At 36.8% G+C, this 12,042-nt stretch overlaps 1 pseudogene; it reads left to right on the top strand.

Annotated features, from left to right (window-relative positions):
- Positions 1–11,533: 11,533 nt before the first annotated feature.
- LOC110294143 (mitochondrial import inner membrane translocase subunit Tim8 B pseudogene) lies at positions 11,534–11,776 on the top strand (annotated as a pseudogene).
- Positions 11,777–12,042: the final 266 nt, after the last annotated feature.

Raw genomic sequence — 12,042 nt, 5'->3', positions numbered from 1 at the left:
GAGTCAGTGGCCTGTTTCTAGGCTTCTGGCGTTGGCCACATTTTCAATACTGGATTCTCACTGGGACTCCTCTCCTGCATCAGCGCTCCTGGTGTTGCCCTGTGTCATGTTGATCCTGCAGCTTTAGTCCTGCAGGACTGGTCCCCTTTTTCACCTGCTCCATCAGTTCACAGATGTGGTAGATGTTGGCATGGACCAACACAAACGTCCTGGACTTGGGACTAGGTGATAGCTGAGTTGGTCTGCCCAGCAGTTCTCTCACACCCAGGACTCTTTCAGTGTCTTTTCTGGCTATGTTATTTTTATCCATTTTCTCTGCTGATTGCTCTAATAGCCAGTCAACGTAAAGGACCATTCTCAAATCACATTCCCTAGAGAGACCTATTCAACGTGCATGATGGCAGGAGTCTTCAGAATCAGCATGAATACTGAGAACCATTCTCACAACTTGACAGCCTCCTGAGCTCCCCCAGTGTTTCTCTCAATAACAGTGACAGAATCTGTCTACACAAAGTGCAAACCCTAGCCACTAGCCCTACTATTTCCCTATTCCTCACACTTCATATTTTGTCCACTTCCAAATTCTGCTTCTTTTTTCATGTGGATATTTCCCAAACTAGTCTACTCCACTTCTCCTCCATGACATCACCCTAGTGCTACTGACCATGTAAACCAAGGCCTAGATGGAACAAGGGACTAAGTAAAACATACTGAGTTTTCTACTCTATCCTTCATATGTGTTGTTTACTGAGCTATGTTGCAATCAGAAGTTCCTCAACTATAGAAAAAGACTAAAAACCCATGCATTCACTCTGCATCAAACCAGACCATGCATGCAATGCACTTTACAATATTTAGCATATCCTAGAAGCCCCAAAATATTGGTGCTTGCCTTGTGGTTTCCTTAGTAGTCATACCTGTGAGGAACATAGAACACAATAGTCATGGTGAGTACTGAGCTTTTCAAATGTGGATAGTTTGAAATGAATTGGTCTAGTTAGTATAAAATAAACACCAGATTTCAATAGTTTAGAATCATAAAATATAATGCCACATACTATATCAGTAATATTTTATAGTGAATATTAGCTATAATATTATAATTTTGATATCTTTTCTTAAAAGTTATCATTTAACAGTCCTGGATTTTGCCCATTTCTCATATTTAGATGTTCTAAATATTTCATATCTGGAATGCCCATATACTTTAAGAATAATCCCCCAAAATTGATTCTGTGTGAATATGCATTTAAAATGTGCAAATTTTATTAGAGGAGGGATAGTTCTGAAAATCCTGACCAAAGTGGGAAGATTAGACATTTTAATGTTTTGCGGCATTCCTCTATCTATCTATCTATCTATCTATCTATCTATCTATCTATCTATCTATCTATCTATCTATCTATCATCTTTCTATCAAGCATTTATTTGATGATTCATGGATTGAACTCAGAAACTTTCATTTACTAGGCAAGGTATTACCATTATCTTGTAATATTTAACCCTTTAAATCACAAATCAACTCTTTCAGTTAAATTATTCTTTTTGTTTGTTTGGTTGGTTGGTTGGTTGGTTTGGTTTGGTTTTTTCGAGACAGGGTTTCTCTGTATATCCCTAGCTGTCCTGGAACTCACTTTGTAGTCCAGGCTGGCCTCGAACTCAGAAATCTGCCTGCCTCTGCCTTTAGCTTTTATTAAATTTATCCTCTAACACTGTCATTCATTCATATAGTGGATTCTGATTCGTCTCACTCCCCAACTGTGTTTTATATCTTTCCCATCACTGCAAACCCTCCCTTCTGAGAGTCAAATCCCTTTCCTATAGTCAAATCTTTTTTCACTTTATCCTATGACCTAATAAGTTTAACTAGATATTTTTCTGTGGCCAACAGTTTAGAGCCGGTGGAATCCTCCAGAGGTATGTGACTAAAAATAATGTCTATTTTCCTCAAACCCTAGACTCCATCACTAGGCAGCAGTCCATCTGCAATGAGTATGGCCTCATGAGTCCCTTCATGATGCATGAGCAACTATTCCTATAGGCCATTAGTATGTACTCAAGTCTCTCCTTTAATAAATTGTTCTGAATGAATAAATTTCTTCTGGTTTTAAGATGAGACATGTTTGAGATTTGTCTGAGGATGCTGCTTGTGGGCTTACTTATTAACCACTTAGTCCCCAGCTGGTGGCACTGATTGGGAAAGCTATGGTGAGAAGCATACCTACTGGAAGAAGTAGGTAAGAAGAAGTCACTGAGGGTAAACTTTGAATTTAATTACCTAACACTTCCTGTTCATTCTCTCTGATTTGGATTCACATTTGAAGATGGAGTTTCTCAACTCCTCACTCCAGTAATTCACTGCCATGGCCCCTCTGTTATTATGAATTCATCCTCTATGACTATAAGCCAAAATAAACTTACCCATAAGTTGTTTTTGGTCATGCAATTTTATTGTAGTAACACTAAAGACCACTTCTAAATCTTAATTACCTACCATCTACCTGTTTATCATCTATTTGTCAATCTGTTTTTCTATGATCGTATGTGTCATTTCAGAAGGATTAAGGTGGTCTGGGTTGTTAATTGAAAACTTTTCACATGTTAATGCTTTTTCAGTTATTTTAATGTAAAATATTATTTCAAAATACTTTTACCTATACTGTTACAATGAGCTCTCTTTTGAATACATTATTTTTTATTTTGAAAAGTAACATACAGCTAATATTATAAAATGATAACACCTTTCATTTCTCAGATGCTGTTTCTGTGTTTAGTACATTATTCCATCAGTCTGGAAACTAACTGAATGTTCATACTGATTAAGTACTTATTTTGCATTTTATTTGTATGCATTATTTTTAAGTGAGTATCTTTAAAACACCCTTGTTACTTTATATTGTAATATAATCTAAGAGTCTTTGTGTTTGTTTACACTGTAAAGTTTTAACTATGTTAACTGGTGAGCTTTATCGCAACTGATTTTGATTACTATTATATTAAAAATAAATTTCTGCCCTCTTATTTTGTATTTTCTCTCCACTGCAATTTTGTTTCGATTTTACATTCCTTACTTTTTTGATTTCGATACTAGGTCACACGTATGTTCTAGAGTCTCTTCTTTAGTAAATCTTTCAGAATAAATATGTTTCTTCTGGTTTTATGATGAGACACATTTAAGACTTGTATGAGAATGTTACCTATGGGCTCACTCATTAGCCACTTAGTCCCCAGCTGGTGGCAAATGAGACGCATACTTACTGCAGAAATTGAACTATATTGATGCTTTTTAAAGAGTACCTAATGACTACAGATTAGATATGGGTTAATATTCCAAGGACTGGGGAATTAAAAGTGTCAGAATTCAATTTTTTTCTTTGTAAATGTCATATTAACAATTATACATTCCCTCTTGGCATGATATAATATTGGCACACTTCTTATTCCTACACTTTTATCTTCCAACAGTAATTTGACAATAAGTCATCTAAAGACCTTTTTAAATTTTTATGCTTATAAAATACCTATTATTGCTTATTTAGACATCAATTGATTTTACAATTGATTTTTACAAATTTCATGTAAAATGTCTACTTCTTGCTTATGAAATCTACCAATTCCTTTCAAAGGTTAACTCTTAGAATTCTTTTAAATTCTAATATGAATAATATGCAATTTGCTTCAAGCATTAAAATGCTAACTTAGCCAAACATAGCATCAAATTTGAACTTCTTCACAAAACCTTTTACATTCAGTGTTGCTACTGTAAAATAAAGTAGGATTTTATTTTCTTCTCCTTATGAGCAGTCGTATTTTTCTCTTTGAAAAGTAAATTACCATTTTTCCACAATAATCAGGTCACAGTGTTGTATCTGGATAAAATTTCTGCTCTGTGATCTCTACTTTTGAGTTCTTTGATGGTTCTTTTTTAATTCGCTCAAACAAATAATCAGCAATATTTTTCAGATATTGTGTCCTTACCTCTGCTTTGTCTTTTGTTCTGGAAAGGTATTTCAGATTCTAACACAATTCTCCATATGGTTTCCTTCCTTTCTTGCCCTTCTATCCATTTCCTCATTGTTAATGCCATCTGAGAGACTTCTTAAAACTTATCTTTTAATTCAAAAAAAATCAACATTCAAATATATTCAATGAGTAACCAGAAAATGAGATGGAAAGTAGATGTCATTTAAGATAACAACAAAACTACCAATTGCGTAGAAATTATTCTAGTAAAGATGGACTGGAAAGTATATGGAATGTTTTCAAATTTATATTGAAGAATTCAAATCAGATTCAAATTAATTGAAAGGCTTAATACTTCTGTGAATAAGATGACTAAGAGATGAAAGTGTTTAATTGACCTCAGCTTAACTTCTAAATTCATTGTTATTCCACTCAACACAACACCTATATTGGGGGAGAAGCTGGAGAAATTAATTCTAGTTTATATAAAAAGAGTAATTCTCCATGACTTGCTAATTTTTAACACTCATATGATAAAATTATCAGTGTGGTACTGGTTCATGGACAGAGGAATTGACTGAAAGAATGGAAAGATAAGAGTTGAAGCAGATTGCTTTTTAAGTAATAGCAGATATGTAATAGAACTCCAGGAAACAACCATTTTCATAAATGAGATTAGAAAACTGATTTGTTTTGCAAAGAAAAATAAAGGTGGATGTCTAACTTATGCAATTAACACAAATTAACAATGAGTAGATAGAAAGATTTAAATCTAAAAACAAACCATTTAAGTTATCCAAACATAGCTTTTACTGCTGCAAGATTAAGTGGAAATTGGGGAATTCTGTGGAAGAGGGGAAGGAAAGATTGAAGGAGCCAGAGAGGTCAAGTCCACTACAAGAAACCCTACAGAGTCAACTCATGTGGGACCAGAGGAGCTCATAGAGACTGAACTTCCAAACAAAGAGCAATCATGGGTCTGGCCTAGGTCCTCTGCACATATGTAACAGTCAGGTCTCCACATGGGACTCCTAAAGCAAGTGCAGGGGTTGTCTCTGGCTACATTGCCTGTCTTTGGGACTCTTTCCTCTAACTGACTGCCTTGTTTAGCTTCAATAGAAGAAGATAGGACTGATATTATTGCAACTCTATATGCCAAGCCTAGTTGATATCCTTGGGAAACCTCCCTTTTTCTGAAGAAAAGGGGATGGAGGTGCATGGGGGAGGGAGGTGAGGTGAGAGACAGGGCTGGAAGGAGAGAAGGAAGAGGAAGCAAGAAGAGGAAGAGGATGAGGAGGAAACACAAGAGAGGAAGAAGAGGAGGGGTATAATGTGAAAAGGGGGAGGAGAAAAGGAAGGAGGAAGAGGAGAAGGGGAAGAAGAAGAGGAGGAGGAGGAAAAGAAGGAGGAAGAGGAGGAGGAAAGGGCGGAGGAAGAGGAGGAAACATTTCAAAGCAAAAGAGTAAAGGACTAAAGCCAGGGTTAGGAAGGAAGCTCGGTGGATACAAGTGTGTTCTGAACAAGTGTAACTGTCTGGGGTAGGTTAGGATAGAAAAATGGACACGAAGCAAGACACAGGGTACCACGTGTCCATAATCTCAGCACAATCTAAGAGAAGTAGCTAGATGGCAAAGACAACAGAACTCCTGCCAACCAGACTGGTGCAAACAGCAACAAAGAAGAGAGATGATGTCACAAGCTGTGTGTAATTTGAGGTTATGCTCTAGCCTCCACATACATGCACTTGCAACTGTGCGCAAGTGTGTGTGTGTGTGTGTGCATGTGCATGCACACATGCACACACACACATAAACACACACTCACACAGAGAAAGTAAGAGAACTGAGTAACATAAGTAATACATCCAAGTTTGCTCCCCACAAAACTGAAAGGTAGATTGGTGAGTACAAGTTATTTGTAAAAGGAGCCCTGAGAAAGGTGAGGGGAAGAAGTAGGGCTGATGAGGACAAGCCATGCTGTAGGTGAGTCAGGCACCAGGTGCTTCTAGATGCAGATGTCCCTAGAGAGTGAATTTGAGAAGGCAATGTCTATTTTCTAGTCAAGAGATTTCCCTGTGAGAGATGATTGCTATAGGTTGTCATCAAGCATCGCCCCTCATCTCTAGGAATAAGCCCTGAACAGAGCTCTGAGTGAGAAATCACTCAGCCCATCTCACTCCCGAGACTGAGATTGAAGTGGCAGCCTGGAATTGAATCCTTGCAATCAGTAAATGCTGAAGCTTCACCTGACTACTTTACCCCCAAACATTGAGGAGAACTGCAGAAGAGAAATAACAAAGGGTAATAGAAATGCTTAATAAGCACATTAAGCAACTGACTTCATTTCCAATGAATAGAACATATGAACATTCATTAAGGATATTGAACACAGCATCATTTATTGGAGTAAAGAGCTTTAATGATTCTGACACTGAATACTGATGCATGAGTAGATAGGTTATTTTCTTTATTATAGAATAATAACAGGAAAAAGAAACAAGCTAGTTGTATATAAAAAAAGGTAATATGGAAATATACAATGCTGACCATAAAACGTAAGAAAACAAGATTTACATCATCAATGCCATTGATAATGTTAACAAAACATAAAACAATAGTATTTTTTATGGGCTTTGAGTATAGTCACACCCAAAGGTACACACATAAACTATTCTTAGGTGTGCAAATTGAAAAGTTAGAATAAAAAGTACTTTGCTATGATTTCTAAAATAAAATGCTGATTAATATACACCATGCAACTATTTACAGGAACTAAATGGCAACCAGTTGAGGATCTTAAGGGAAGAGAAGAGCATCCAATGAGTGCACAGGCAACTCCAGCTTTCACTTTGAAGATATTTCATGATGTGCCTCAGAGGGCATTAGAATATACAAAATAGAAGCCTTCTTGGACACATGAAATGCAAATTTGACTATAAAATTGTTGAAATTGCAAGTGTGTGAGAGGGGAAACACAACAGAGGGAAAGACAGCCCAAGAAGCCACTGACACCTGCACAATTGTTCCCCAAGTTTCTGGTCAACATTTAAGCTACTCAAGTGCACAATGAGGCTATGAGGAATAGAAAACAGCAATGACTTTTAGGTGAGAGACTTGAACGTCTATTTCAGAAGTGAAATGGTGACATGGAGAGAGCATGGATTAGGCTTTAGCAGCGAGCAGAGACTCAAGGGAACAAAGTATACATTCAACTTAAATCATGTGACTGAAGTCCGTTCTAGGTACAACAACTTCATGTTACAATGAGTATGCATTAGCCCAGTAAAATCTAATGCCAAATACCCGAAGGATCAACAATAATTTATTATAAGAGTAAAACTCATAATTTGAGATATTCAACAATGCTTACAGCTTCCACACAATTTATCCACAATTCCTAGATATGCAAAGAAACAGGAAAATAGAAGCAGAGTCAAGTGTTTATAAATAGTCAGCAGAAGTACATCTCAGGCTTGTCTGTATATTGGCATTGTCAGATAGGATGGTTTGAGATGATACAGAGAACGAAATCGCCAAAACGTATTTAAAAAATTAAGTAGCTTGTACTTTGAAATATATGTTTATGTATTTTATAATGATGACATGAGAGTTCAATCTACTCATGAGAATAAACGATTAACTGACAAGGGAAAGGACATCCTGTAAATATCAGAGTGTAGATCCATGTACATGGTGAAGATGAGAATTAGATAAGCATAAAAGGAAAAAATAATGTTATAGGAAGAAAAAAGGAAAATGAAATATGTTACATAATATGTTGAAAATGCACGGAAACCCAGAAATGTATTCAATTCAGTTTTACATATTCAGAGAGAGATGGAAAGCAAGAATAAGGGTGAGAGAATCTGAGCAGTTCTTGAACGCTAGGTTGTCAAACAGATAAAAGAGGTTATCTAGGGATGGTCTGGTTGGCTGGAGGGTCAAACTTCCCTCCACCCTCTGTTTATTCTCCCTAGGGTGGCAGTTATGTGATAAAACCGAGCTCATGTGATTTACATATGGAACAATGATGCTGACAAAACCCAAGATAGGAATGAAAGGCCAGGAGCATGGTCATTAAGCATGCTGTGTCCAGGACAACATCTAGGACTGCACATCATGGCGGGACTGGTTGTTGAAATAAGACCTGCTCTTTTTCAGAGTTGTATTCTATTCCGTTGAAGCACTAGGAACTTCTCAGAGACTAACAGTAACTCTTCCACAACAGCAGGCATTATCTTCATTAGCTTTGCTGAAACTCAGGACTCACTTGTGAATCACCTTCTTTTTGGGATTCAAAAAAAAAAAAAAAAAAAACCAACAACAACAACAAAACCTGGATTCACATGAAGGGGTGAGGATTTTCACTCAAATTTGATTCTTTCGTCCAATGATATATATATACAGTTCCCATTTTCTGTTCACTGAGTGGACTATCAAGGTTATTGCTATATTTTTATAGTCTCAGGGTTGTCTAGATAATCAATTTATTTATGCCCTCTGCTGCAATACAGAGCAGGAATGTTAGGATATCCCTGGGGAATTGATTCCTAAAGTTGCTATCTTGTGAATAAAAGCTGAACTGGACCTTCATTATTGATAAGAATTGGTTAAAATATATATCTGCCAGATCAGTAGTTCTGTAGCAAAGGCCAAAGTCTGTGATAATCCACTGTTACTTAACAAAGTGATAACACCAGTAACAGCTTTGGTAGCAGATGATAACAGGCAGCAGCTGTGAATCTGTGCCTGGGACATAGTCTTGCATAAATTCCCAGTAATATAGAATGATGTATCACACTTTATAGTGAAATTTTTTGTGAGTTGAATGGGAATATGATGTGGACTATCATCTCTATATCCTTTGCATATTTGATATCATTATGTTGGCAATAATTGCAGTATTTCGTGATACAAACTTGAATCTCATTGATAACTTCCCTCAGGTTAGGAGTGTGGCTTCTGAATCTTCCACTTGGCTCTTGGGGCTTAAATGGCTTTTATTCCTCAGGCCAAACATAGCATGTGGGTTCTGCCTGCTGATAACTCTTCCTCTTTCAATCATTCACACCGGGACCAAAATATAACTACAGGCAGGTTATTAATATACTTGGAAGTGATGTGAAATGGACTCGGGCCAAACGCCACATATCCTCTAATTTAACCAGAGAACTGTGATACTGTTTTGGATCCCATGACACTAGTGTCCTTTATCTAAACTGTCCCAGAAATGTCTGTATTTTTCCATTCTCAGCTGTTTAGTTACCCAGGTCTTTGTTGAAAACAATCAGGGGAACATCTATTGTATGTACTCATGTGGCATCACAGATATTCTGTCAAGGTGACTACTCTATGAGTTTGAGATGTGACATGTGTAGAAATTAAATTGGGGATTATCGCTTTCCATATTTGCAATTTACAACACATTTCTGTGCATTTCATCTTTCTCTCTTTCCCCTCAAGGACAGCTGCTTATTCACCTCGTGTGTGAGAACGGCAGGTCCTCCTAGCTGTAACCACACATCTCTGAAGGTCAAGGAAACATGACACCAAGTCTGTAATTGCTTGCTTTGTGCCACTGTCTTGTCTGGCTCCTGCCTTCATATATACCATCATCCATCATAAATTTGAAGGATTCAAATTAAAATAAATTTGAAAAAGGATGGGGGAGGGGCTTGGAGGGAGGAAATGGAAAAGAAATACTTTTAAATTAAATTATAATCTCAAATATGTAAAAAAAAGATTGTATTTATGAAGAAATATGTTATTGAATTGTTTGGTAATTATTTCTGATATCTTTTGATCGTTGATATTGAGGCATAGTTGCTAACTCTAGAAACTAAATGCATCCTAGCTACTCATTAAGCTGTTAAGTTTTCCACTAGTTCACATTTTTCTTTCTGCTTAGCAATCTACAATGTATAACATGCTTTTGTTGTTTTAATCAATAGAAGAAAATATTTGAAAATTTTCTGGGCTTTTTTCACATTGTTTAACAATGTTCACGATTATATAACTATTTAACTTTAAGTATATGAGGAATTTAAACATTTAACCCTATTTTATGTAAAAAGTAAATATGTTTAGCTAACCTGTGTGCACACCCACAGATCTTTCTTAAGTTATTATAGGGTAGAGAGGGTAGTTTAGATTTATAGGTTATTTTTATAATTAAATATATCCTGCTCTGAGTGATACTCTGTTAATTTTATTAATAGTCATACAAAAATGTGTTTGCTTCTCCCAGGGGTTATTGTGTTTATTTATAACTTCCATTTTTATTTCTTAGTTTTAATTGATTTTGACCATTAGGAAAATGGCATTGTGTGAACTTCTCTGGGTTTCTTTGTAAATGCCATTGTTAAGGAATACTTGAATATCAAAATGTGGATTCTTGCAGCCAACTATCAGACTGGGCATGGAACTCCAATGGAGGAGATAGAGGAAGGACTGAAGAAGCTGAAGGGGTTTGCAACCCCATAGGAAGAACAACAGTATGAACCAACCAGATCCCCCCACCACAAGATCTCCCTGAGACTGAACCACCAACCAAAGAATACCCATGGAGGGACCCAGGCTCCAGCTCCATCAATTGGTGGGTGGGTGGGGCTTGGTCCTGTGGAGGATAGATGCCGGAGCATGGGGGGGGGGGGGAATATGAAAGGGGTGAGGAGGGAGTGGATGGGTGAGGAAGCACCCTCTTAGAGCAGGGGACAGGGAATGGGACAGGTGGGTTGCAGAGAGGAAACTTGGAAGGGGAATAACATTTGAAATGTAAATAAATAAAATAATCAATTAAAAAATAAACATAATTAAATCACTGCTCACTTCCCATTTTATCACCACAGAAAGAAGAATGGAAAGATAAATTTTGTGTTTATCTTCTAATATTAGTATTATAGAGCCTTAGTTTCATTCATGTGTATTTTTATTGTGTTTCATCTTTATATACTGTCATCACAGCCATAGTTGCCCTGAAATTCATCAAACTCCTGCATTAGCCTTCACAAACTGGAAATGCAGCTGTGCCAAGACAATTATCTCTAAAGGTTTAATTTTGAAGACATCCTTACATCTTCTATTTCTTTGTTGTTGTTGTTTTTGTTTTAGTTGTTGTTTTTTGCTGCTGTTGTTGTTTTCTTATTATTTAAATAGCACTCATGATTTGTAGTGAAATTTTGGCAAGACCATTTTTTTCTTTTATTTTTAACTTCACAAATATTTCTGGGGACATGTGTATTACAAAATATTTTAATTAGTTTCATTTGCTCTGGATATTGTAAAATAATTTATAATAATTTCAAAAAATGTATTAAAGTACTTGGGTCCTCTCTCCTGTGAGTCAGTTTGTCTCTGTTCTCTCTGGTCAGGATTGGTATGGTTTGCTTGAACAATGTTCTGTGTGTTCACCCTTAGACAAGGACATGTGATCCTATGGAAGGTATATGAGTTTCTGCAGATGTGTCTCATCATTGATAGAAGCCCTTGAGGATCTTAGAGTTGATGATACTGTGCAAAAGTTGCTTTCAGGACCACGCATGAGTACCACAGCGAAGCGCCTGACGCTGATAATGGCAGAGCTTGGTGAAACTGAGTTACAACGCCTGGTGGCCATCGAGCAGCAGAAGGCAGGGTTCACTGCGCAGGTGCATCACTTCGTGGAACTACGTTGAGATAAGAGCATGGAGAAGCCAGGAAATCAGCTAGACTCCCGCACTGAAAACTGCCTCTCGAGCTGTGTGGATCGCTTCATTGACACTACTCTTGCCACCACCGGTCGGTTTGCCCAGATCGTACAGAAAGGAAGGTTGTAGGCCATACCTAAGGATGACAGAAGAACAAAAAACTTGTTACCAAGCAGATTGAATGGCCAGTGGTGAAATATTTGACAACACATCAGGTTAGCATCAGGCAGTTAGTTACAAAGTCTGTTGGTGTTAAAAAAAAAAAAAAAAGTAAGAAAGCAAATGTTCAAAAGTCAATTTTTATTTATGGAAATCCAGTAATTCCAAGTTGTATCACATCAGTAATTACATGTGAAGTTGTTGTTGTTGTTTTGTTTTATTTGTTTGTTTGTTTG

Source organism: Mus caroli, unplaced genomic scaffold, assembly GCF_978045245.1.
Source record: "Mus caroli unplaced genomic scaffold, Mus_caroli_1 scaffold_4, whole genome shotgun sequence".
Taxonomy (NCBI): Eukaryota; Metazoa; Chordata; class Mammalia; order Rodentia; family Muridae; genus Mus; species Mus caroli.
The sequence above is the reverse complement of the archived record's forward strand: the minus strand, read 5'-3'. Positions and strand labels throughout refer to the sequence as shown.